We start from the raw sequence: 11791 nt of genomic DNA on the forward strand, positions 1-11791 counted from the left end.
AGATCTGTGAATCCCTCATGGGGTAGGAAGTGTTCACGTCTTTGAAGCCAAGTTTCAGTGAAGTGATACATGTTGCTGTAGTGGCCGGCCCCAGCAATGCAAATCTAACACTGATAAAAGTGTGAGTTTCTGAGTTGGTTTTCCTTTGGAGATTTTGTTGAAAGGCTTTAACTTTATTTGGGGTTTTTTATACTTTGTTGTTGTTGTTGTTGTTGTAATTTGATGGTTCAAATTGGGTTGTAGCCTATAATTCACTGCTTAGTGAGACGTTGCCTCTCGGGTTTGTTTATGCTGTATTGTTGGAACTGACTGCAGTCTTGAGGCTAGTTTTACTTTAAATTAGTCCATCATACTACAGGTTTGGGCTTAAATACACCTAATACCTAAGTGTTACCAAAGTGACTGTGTATGAAGATCACATATACCTCATGAATCATATACTAAGCCCACAAACACCGCAGTCAGTCGCAGTGGGCACAAATTAATTCAAATTTCACACAGCCTTCGGTGCTATCCTCTAATCCATCGTCATCTAACAGTTCAGTCATTTTGTGAGATTTATTTCCAGTTCGGTTGCTTTCTCCTTCTTCCTCTCCTCCCACTGTCATCCAGAAGATTGTTTGGAGAGTAATGTTGACGCTACTCTTTGTCTACATGGGCTGCACAGCACAAGCACGTCAACAGCACAGCAGCAACAGCTGCGAGTCCTTCGTCAGTGTCTGCACTCGATCCGTTTGGCCACAGTACTGCTCTGCATTCAGAAACGTTTTGACAAAGCTCACAGCCAATACACAATGAAGGGCTCAGGTTTAAATAGATGCTTTGGTTTGCAGTTGCGTATGGAAAACATAGGAGAAGCATGAGTAGTGGCAGGCGTAGACATGGAAGGTTGGTGGAGTGAAGCAGGGGAGTAAGTTCAGGTAGAGAACTGGAGTTGGGCTGCTAAACTTTTAAGAGACATGTCGTACTCAGCTACGCAGAGTGCGCTTAACAATGAAGGGCTCTATTCATGCTGTCACGCTCAGTTTATGCAAGGATCACCACTGCTCACGTATAAAATTTAATCAGCACAGATCCACCCAAGCATCCTCCTTCAGGCTCTGATTCTAATTTCTCTTGAAGGGGTTGGGATTTATTATCATCCCCGTACACAGGTTTAACTTAATGCTGTGGGGAGTGACAAGGTCAGAGCCTAGACGCCAAAGAATAGGGCTGACCCCTAATAGCCGACGAGAAGAGTCACTTTTCAGTGAGCACCAGAACGAGAGTTGAGCGACTACTAATATGTATTATTGAATTAATATCATAAATATATATAAATATTAAAACTAGAAAAATAGACTTAATGCCTTGAACTAACAGGAACTTGCCTTGAACTAACAAACTACCAGTAGACTAGGACAATCTATAGTCAGAGACAGCAGTACCACAGATATACCAGTATAACCATTCTAAGTGAGTTGGAGCAAAAGGGTCTTATTACGTTCAAAGACTGAGGGGTATATTTGATTTGTTCATGCTCACTGGTGTGTTGTTACCACTTTTCATCACCTGGATTAATGCAGTATATTACCTAAATTAAACGTGGGAGCCAGTGGTTTGATTTAGTCATATTAAATGTCAGAGGCTCCTGCTGTGTCAGATCAGGGTGTAATTTGGTATCGCTGCATGGCATTTAGAAGCATTTTCTCAGCTGAATCAATATATGCTCGTCAGTCGGCCTCAAGTGTGTTTGTGTGGGCGTGGTCGTGTCTGTCTCTGTTTTTATCTCTGTCACACTCATTGTCTGTCTCTACCACATTGTCATTGCATCTTAAGCTGTATAATCTATGAATCCTGTTTCACAGTTACTTTGTCTAATGATTTATAGAGAATCTGGTAAAAGACATAAATCAGACACTGCCTGAAGATATTTGTCCGTCTTAAATAAATGCGAATAAAGGAAATCTTTGGAAGTTTACTCCATCATCCCTCCATTTCTTTATCTACAAATCGGAGAGTATCTCTTAGACCCTGATGAAATTCCAGGAACACAGATTGATAACTTCTAGAATCATTATTCTTCACCATCTTTCAACTAAAGTTTCAGAGCAGATTTCTGATCAAAAACATTTGAATGTTGCAGTTTCATGTAAGCAGGCAATCTATGGAATATGCTCACCTGTTGACATTACAATCAGTGACCAGGTATGGGTTCTGTGTTTTGCCAGTGATGCTGTCACGAGGGTTGGCCATATTGTTGACAACAATGTCACAATAATGAATATTTTCTGATACATATCAATATGCTATATTTCATGATATGGAAAATGTATTCAAAATAACTTGAAATTATCTATCAGTGCGGTCTTTCATTGTTTTTTTTAAAATATTAGATATTATGATATTTTTTGACATTTTGCCTTTTATTTGATTTGATTTGAGATAGTGGAGCTACAGACAGGAAATGCATTGAGACAGGGGTTAGATGATATTATAGGCACTTCAGTTTTCAGAAACAATACTACAATACCGGTCGAAGCTCACACACCATGAGTCTTTGGATGAAAATATAAAAAAGTGAGCTTGACTGAATTTTTATTTTTTTTGTATTTTTCAGGCATTTTTGAATTTGTTTGACAGTGATGGTAGAGAAGTGAAAGAGATACGAAGGCAGAGAGAGACTAACTGGAGTCTTGGCAATTACATAGTCAGCATCTTAGAGCTCTAAGCTACCAGGATGCCCCCGAATGACATGTATTTTGTATTACTCTATACATTATGAACTGTGTTTCAGTATGCTGTGCTGTGGGTGTTACACCTTCTACCTCTTACCTCTTATAAACAGATTTGTCAACAAGTCTTGTTCTCTTGTAGAAACATTATGGCACCCCATTTCCATTATTTAATTTTTTCTTTGGCTTGTTAATTATTTAAACAGTTTCTATCTTTTGTCCTTTCTTGCCGGCTTTGATTCAAGTCCCATTGATACTTGTGTACACACTCACACACACATTCTTGCACGCACACACACATACAAAACCCCTTCCCCTCCCTGAGACGGGGCCCGTCAGATGCTGTGAAGTGTTTTGAATGTGAATGCAGTGTAGACTTGTCTTCCATTAGCATGCCAGGCTGTCGGTCTCCATGCCGAGTCCCTCGCTGTCCGGCTAAAAGCTGCTCTTCTGTCATACGCACACACAGACCCACTTTCAGAAGAGGTATTGCTTGCAGGAAACATTCTAATCTCCTTCTTTTGCAAATACTATCATAAAATCCCACTGCTTTTTGGCTATATTTATTGCAATGGACAAGAGTGGGGGCTTATTTAAAGCCAAAGATGGCCTCATCTCAATGTTGCCATAGCAACAAAATGTCCCAAAGCTGTCTCTTGAGGGCGGGGGGTGGGGGTTTGCTACTGGCATCACCAGTAGCAACAGAGGTGGACGCCACTCCGTCTGCCGTCTGATTGGTTGTGATGGACGTCTCTATTACACCACCATCCCTCCACCCCACCCTCCCAAAATACAGCCACAATCAAGATAGAACAGCTCATCTGGGCTGAAGAATCCCAATCTGGCTACTTGATGGCACTGCAATTAACTGTCAGGGCTGCTTTGTAACCCATGTGTCTGTCTGGGAAGCGTCGTGGTGGGAGGTGGGGAGGAGTGGGGCAGCAGCTGTTGCGTTGGGACATGAGCTGGGACAGCAGCAAAAGAAAATAGAAAAGGTGAAAGGGATGAAGATGAAATGAATGGCAGCGGTTTGTCCAAAATACATTTGTATGTTCAAGCAAATCGTGTAAAAACAGGATGTTGAGGTGGGTAAAGGAATAGATTATGTAAAATATGAACTGACAAGTTCAGACAAGGGCAATGAGAAAGAAAAACAGAGTGGGAACAAGTAGGGAGAAAAAGGAGCTGAAGAGATCATAAGTTGTAAAATTCTGTTTCTGATGGAGAGGAGAACAGGAGGTATAATTAATAGAACAAGAAAGTTCATGAGCGGGTATCATGGCTGTGAGGTTGCGTATAGCCTAGCCTGCCGAGCCAGGCAGAAACTCTATAAATAGTTCTATACATGTACTTTTGAGGGGCACAAAGATGGATTTACCTGAAATCAATAAAAATATGATCACCTCAAAGAGAAGGGCAGCAACAGTGACTTGTGTGGCTCAAGAGATTTAAAGGTGCAGTGTGTAACATTTAGGAGGATCTATTGGCGGAAATAGAGTATAATATATATATATATAGGTATGTTTTCATTAGTGTATAATCACCTGATTATAGGATTGGTTATGTTTTTCTGACCTTAGAATGAGCCGTTTATATCCACAGTTGCCACCGGTCGCCTTCCACGAAGTCTGCCGTTTGTCATTCACACTTGGAAGGGCAGGGTGAAACGAGGGAGTTGCAATCTGCAACTTGACCGCTAGATGCCACCAAATCCTACACTGCTCCTGTTCTAGACCCTTTTTATTTATTTGGTAGGTTGTAAGTTATTTGATAGTTACATGGCATACATCTGGACCACTAGGGACGCCTTTGCAAAACTGGTTTTAATGCAGCAATTTCTATCAAGGTAAAAAGAAAGAAAAACAGAAATATAATGTATTGTAGCTTCTGATTCAACAGTAGTGTATTTGGAATCATGGGTATTAAATGAAATTAGGATTTCTCAAAGTTATCTATTGTGTCGGTTTGTTCACTACATAATATAGTATAAAAACTGAAAATCAATCTTAACTCAAGGTCTGTTTGCTCTGGAGCTTTCCACTCTATAATGCAGTCTTCATCAGCGTGTTAAGTTTGCTCAGTTGCCATGGAAATAGAATTTCAAACTTTCCACAATTCTCGGGACCTTTAATCCATATTTGATGTAAAAGTTGAGCTTACAGTTTGTTCATGTTGTTTCCAAGATCAAGAATGAACTGTCTTTCTGTTCATCCATATGGAAGTCAGACTCTTCATCGTTATTTAAGTTAAGTGATCATTTCTGAATACTTTTCTCCTTGGGATTCCCTGTTGAGCTTTATCTAAAAAAAAACTTAAACAGTGAGAATGTTTTCTGAATGTTTTCTGAATAATAATTCATTTGTCATAGTTATGTGCACTGACTCTTCTCAACATACATGTCTCACTGTGATGATCGTTTGAAAAACTGCGTCTCATCCAGTTATCAGATGTAAGCCATCTTCTCGTCGCTGCAGTAATATTAGTTATATTTTTTGTCATCAGCATATTTGCACTTAGCTCCACCGGTCCTGCTCTGTTTACTCTGAGCCCTCATGTTTGTTTGAACAGAGGAATTCTTCCATGTCCACACATTGTCAGGACAGTTGGGATAAGAGATGGTGGAAACAGATACTATACCGAGTAACTGCTACCTGTCTGTCTGCTGCCACGTTGTCAGGGGGATTGATGGCTCTGTGGTCGACAGATTCTTTATTTAACAAGCTGTTAGTCGCGGTTCAGCGCTCCACAGTGATCAAAGTAAAGCGAAACTGCTCCTCAGTTTTAATGATGGTAATGTTTTAAATATACTTGGTAAATGACTTATTTTCACTCTGATTTCTCTTCCCTTCTTCTCTTTACATCCTATTCTATGCCAGCAATACATATTCCTATCAAAAGAAAGTGTGTGTGTGTGTGTGTGTGTGTGTGTGTGTGTGTGTGTGTGTGTGTGTGTGTGTGTGTGTGTGTGTGTGTGTGTGTGTGTGTGTGTGTGTGTGTGTGTGTGTGTGTGTGTGTGTGTGTGTGTGTGTGTGTGTGTGTGTGTGTGTGTGTGTGCGCCTTGTGAGTTTGTAGTAGTTGTAGTACTTGCTCAAGCTTGGCCCAGCCTTACAATAATTAACTGTAAGAACATTATCCCTTTGCTCCCCCTTCAACATACTAATTACATGTACTGATGCATTAAAAGAAATGCATATGCGTCCCATTAGCCCACCTGGCCAGAGCATGCATCCCATGTACTAAGGTGCAGTCCTTATTGCAGTGGCCGAGGTTCGATTCCAACCTTCATGTCTCTTGCCTTCAATTCCTGTCTCTCCTCAGCTGCCACTGCAAATGAAGCCCAGCTAAAAGAGAAGGAAACACACAGGTGGCAAAACCTTAAGATATTTATAAATATGTTCATATACCAACTCAACAACCATTGGTAAGATTGTTATAAAATGTTGTACAGACATTCGTAGTCCACAGAAAAGAAGATAATCCTGATGATGTTGATGATATAATAATAATAGTAATAATAATGATAATAATAATGCCATTTATTTCTATAGCACTATATAGCCAAAACACATTTACAGAGATAAAAGACAATAAAAACAATCTGTAAAAATAAAAAATGAAGAAGAGCATAAAACCAATCAAAAAATAAGCCAAAAGCCCTGTGTGCAAGGTCCACACTAAAAGTACTTAAAGTCAGTAAAGTTAAAGCGACCAGCAGTCGAATCCAAATGCCCGCTGGCTAAAATATTCTACCTTGTTAAAACATAAAGGGCAAACAGCCAGGGTCTGAAAGTGTAGCGTACAATTTTGGCTTAAAAACTATTTCTGATGGGACATCTAGTGATTTTATGCTAATTATCAAATGTTGTCATGGTAAAAATCTATACAACTACTAGCATCAGCATATTAGCATGGTCATTGTGAGCATATAAGCCTGCTGACATTACATTTAGTACAGCCTCATAGAGTTTCTAGCCTGGCTCTAGACTCTAGACTTAGTCTTGTTTTTTAGGGAACACATGATTGTCTTTTCTGCAGTGTGAAGAGCCAATGGATGGGATGCATTGTTACTATGCTGATTGTGTTGACTTCGAACTCATGTCACACATTCTTTTCCTCTGTTACTTTACAGTCTTCATTATTGTCCAGTAACTGATTGCCTTATTGTCTATAAAACTGAGAGAGAATGCTTCAAGTAGTCAATTTGTTATTGTAAAATCTATAAAATTGCTTATTTTGGAACTTATTATGTGCCCCCTAAATAGCTTCCCAAAATCCTCCCTCTCTCAAGCAGCTTCTCAATGTGCTCACAATGAATCTTATTTGCTGTGAAGGCACAAACTGCGGTCTGAAGGCCGATTTTTAGTCAGTGCAGGCATTTTCATAACGAGCCTAAGCATTATTCACTCTTCTATATGCTCTTCCCAATCACAGGGCTTCATCTCACTGCCATTCCTATTTATGCTAATGCAAAATATTTTCATTATCTCTGCAATAAGACATTTAATAGGCACTCCGCTCCCCGGTGAAGAGTGGCTATAATTAGAGTCAGTCAGGCACTGAGGCAGGGGGCCAAAACGTCACAGCTGATTTGAATGTGGACAAGTGTCGAACAAGCAGTGATCTGATTTCCGTAGAGCTATCAGGAAATGCTCCTGCAAGTGGTCTGGATAATAAGAATAGGATTATGCAGTACAATGAATATTGAAGAATGAGCCCTTGTGATTGTGATGCAAGTGTACCAACAGCAGATGTAGTAACATAAATAGATACTGTATGATCACTCTAGTCATTATAGGTGTCACCTTGCTGGAATTTAGTATTGCAGGAACATAGTGTGTTATAAGCTACTCTACCTTTGAAACATGAGGCCTACGGTAGTCATGCACACTGGCTTAAATAACATAATATTTTGCTCCTGAGGAAAGGAGTGAGGAATAACACTATTTCAGCAAGTGTGCAGTACTGAGACTGAGTCTACAGCCACACTAGCAGCTCTGTACAAAGCACAGCACAGTAGTGCTCACAGTGACAATGTTAACAAGACAATATTCAGCAGATATGATGTTTATCATATTCACCATCTTAGTGTAGTGCATTAGCATGCTGAAATATGCTGAAATGAATTTCTGCACCAAGTGTCATGTCAAATGTATCCAATATCAATCCTTACATTTAACACAAAATCACAAATGTCAACCTGCTCATAGTGCTAGACAGTAAGGTCAAATAGGCTTGGGGCCACTGCTGCTATTGTCATCTTGTGGGAGGGCCACTTCAACATTTGAGTTCTACAAGAAAGCACAATATTCTGAAAATGTCATGACTACCATATCCATTTATATCATCTTCCAAACAACAAATGAAGGCCTGAAACCTGCTCTCTTTTTATCAACCCCTTGTACGCATTTGCAGACACTTTTGACCTTTTTTTGCACCAAACAAAATACATAGAAAAACATAGAGTTGTGTCTTTATTTTAATGGGTAGGTTAAATAAATTGATATGAAACAACTACAAAAAGTAATATATATTTATATTGTAGCCTTATTTATTTCACTTTTCTTAACAACAATGTATATTAAGTATTAAAAATTAATTAATTAAGGAATTATGAATTGACAGCAGTTTAGTTTAGGCAACATGAGCAACATATTCCTCTCTCTCTCTTAGAGACACAACTTAAACCAGAGCAGCCTACGCTAGTTATTGGGAACAGGTTGAACTTTATTGTTTCCCACAGAATGAACTGTGGAGGAGTATATTTATATTTCTATATGTCATTTCTTATTTCACCATTTTAATTCTACTTAATTCTCTAACCTTTTTTTAGTTTTATTGTTTACTTGCTTTTTCCTCTCGCACGCGCACACACACCTACACCTTTGTCTCACACGCTGCCCCGCCTCTTTCTGCTCCTCTCTATGTATCCTACTGTATGTGTCTGCTCTGTTTACTTTGGTCAGCAGTAAGTTTTATATAGTTGCCCAAGAAACACAACTCACGTTTTGGATGTTTTCACCTGTGATTCTGTTTTCACAACAGCAGGGGCGCCAAGTCCCCTGACTGTTAATATACTGGGTGGACTGTCCAAGTAAATCTATGTGTGTCAAATACTGGTTGGTTCTTCTGATCTGCGTTTATAGAGATCACTGATCACGTGACCAATCAACGTGAGCACCCTTTAACATTAACAGTAGTCTCGTGTGTCGTATTATATTATATTTTTGACATCATGTCGTGGGTCGAAAATTGCCCGCAGGTAGTTTGTTACCCCTGCCGCAAGGGACTCACTGAGTCATTAGGATTCATCTGGGGGCCACAAATGTCTGTACCAAATGTCATGTCAATACATGCAACATTTAAGTCTGCACCAAACTACTGGACTGACCGAGCCATCCCTTCAGCCAGACAGCTCATGTAGCAAAAAGCTAGTTGTTTGCTGCAGCCATCTTTATGCAGGGGCAAAAATGAATGCAGAGGGTAATATAAACTATAACTAAAAACACTGATGAGTAAAGAGTTTGTGAAATGAGATTCTGAATGAGACTGAAATAAATTAAACTTTTTGACTGAGACATAACACTGTAAATAAATAAAACCATTGCATCCTCGATACACTGATATTTTTGGACCAGCCATCTGCAACCATGTGGTGAAAATTAAACCAGATTATTAATATTCCTCATTCAAAGTAATGATTACTGCTTGCTCTGAGCTTGTTCAGCCATTGCAGGTTGAAAGGTTTTTAATAATGAATGCTGATAATTTTACTAATCCATTTTGGGGGAGGACAAATGGAAACATTTTCTCATGTTTATCAGAGCACTAATACTGTCATGGAGTATTGTTTCAAACTCTGCTAACTTGTTTTCTTTTTCAACTAAATTCATCAACAGTTTGATCTACTGTTTAGTGAAGTGTAATTAATTCTCTAACACCTGCTAGGAAAGGCTTTAGCATATGCAAAAGATTTAGCGTGCAGTAAATCAGTCAAACACCCATACCATTTTAGCACATGACTATTGTTAGCATAGCAGCACCATGAAGACATGCACCTCCCTTCGTATACAGTAGTGCCAGCACTCATTTGTATCACCATTCGATGCGTTGGAGTTCCATTTGTGGTGCTGCTGGAAGGTTTTCAACACAGAATATGATGTATTGGTGAAGTGTTTATGTTGTGAGACAAGTGCTACAACCAAAACACACAGAGGAGAGCTGTTCAGTGGAGGGTGAGTGTTTTTCTGACACTTTGATTTTGGATGTTTCCAGGTACAGCGACTGAGGGGAGGGATCAGCTTTTGTAACTATCACTTTCAGTATTGAAATTTAAACTAAGGATATCTGTATTAAGGTATGCACTGGTTTAACTTTATTATGTGGGTACTTATTTTGGGAAGTTTTATGAAAGAGGGCTGAACAGGCAGTATTTGCTGGTGTAAAGATGGCTCAGGAAGCACATATGTTTCCATTTCATACAAACACAGGCGGATGTTGGAGAATTATGGCATCCAGCTGTTTAAAGTAGGTCTGTTGATTTTGACTTTAAATAATTTCTTGTAAGTGTGTAACAATACACCTACAAGATAATACATTTAATGAAAGTAATGGCTGTGATATGATTGGATTTGCCAAATGTACTTCATGCAATCCATATCAATTGAAGCAGTGTTTCATGATTAAACTTAAACAACATTTTATTAGCGATGTTGTTCACACTTCACACAATAATAGTTAAAGTTACCAGTGTGTGAATATGACTGAATCTATATCCAGTGAATGTTTTGGGCAATTTAAATGACCCAAAAAATGTGACTTTATATTGACTCACATTTTGTCTCTTCAGTTCTTCCAGTATGATGCCAATAATTAACCTCTTAAAGCAACATTTCTGTCAATAGTTGCAATGGAACTGGCAATTTTAAGGGCCAATCACTCATTTCTGGCTTGTCAACAGAAATAATGTGGCTATATATCAAACTGAAATTGCTTTGTAAGCCAGCGGTATATTGCAGTTTTCTAGATGGCACTGGTGGGCAGGTGAAGCGTATGTCTGCCTGAGCCTTGGCAGCAGGGTCTCCATGCCAGTGATGTCAGTGATGCTTGTGTCTGCCTCGGTTATTACTGGCACCGTGTTGTTGTTCTCTGTTTGCCAGCAGTGCTGAGCGACTGCCCTGTCTCTGTCAGTCCCACCTCATCCCCTCTGTGCTGCTAGAGATGCTCTTTATTTTACTGGGTCACACTGAAACCAGAGATGGGGGAGCTGCCTGGCAACATGAATGCACTGTAATGCAATGAGCAAAATTATGCTTCGTGCATCAGCTCCTAGGGCTTGAGGTCATGCAGCGGGTTATAGCACTGACACTTTACATATACTTCTGTCTGAACAATAAGCAATGCGTAAGTCCAAGAGAGCTAGGTGAGTGGGAGGTGAGGCAGGGGGTTGAGTCAGTGAAGAGCAAGCAGAATCATGCAAGCTGATGCACCTCTAGGTAGTCCTCTTTATGCTTAAATACTGAATCCTGTTGTATTTGGACACGGGAACTGTCTAAAGCTTTTTCCACTAACCGACACTGGCACAACCCTTCACCTACAGTAACTGTAAAAGCCTTGCGCAATTCATGGTAAAGCAACTTAAAAGCTTAGCCGTCACCAATGACAAGGAAATGTGTCATTTCCGAATTTGAGGTACTAAACACTAGCTTTATGGGAAATAAGAGATGTATAATAACTCTCATTACAGTGATTTTTGTGCCAGTTGGCATTCACCTCACACTCTACTACCACACAGGCAGTCATATCTAGTTATACCACTTAACTAGACAAAGCCTCTGTGGACTTCTATACACCTTAATTTAATCTAACAAGGGGGCAATTCTGAATGTTCTCCAGCCCGAGTGGGATTGAGGAATGGAGTGATGGGGAGAACGTGAGAGAGAGAAAGATGGGACTGTGAGAAAATCTAATGAAAGAGGCTATTTGTGTTTGTGATGTGTGCTGGGTGTGTGGGTGGGTAGGTGGTAGTGGATGGCTGTGAAACCTGAACAAGAGATGGTGGCAGCAGCATGGAGTTGAAC

General features: G+C 39.7%; 1 protein-coding gene across 12 annotated transcripts in view; it reads left to right on the forward strand.

Annotated features, from left to right (window-relative positions):
- Window positions 1-11791, forward strand: part of LOC127352916 (pleckstrin homology domain-containing family A member 7) — a 130440-nt gene that overhangs the window by 46620 nt on the left and 72029 nt on the right. The window lies entirely within an intron of this gene.

The sequence above is a fragment of the Dicentrarchus labrax genome, unplaced genomic scaffold (genome assembly GCF_905237075.1).
Source record: "Dicentrarchus labrax unplaced genomic scaffold, dlabrax2021, whole genome shotgun sequence".
In the NCBI taxonomy this organism is placed as follows: domain Eukaryota; kingdom Metazoa; phylum Chordata; class Actinopteri; family Moronidae; genus Dicentrarchus; species Dicentrarchus labrax.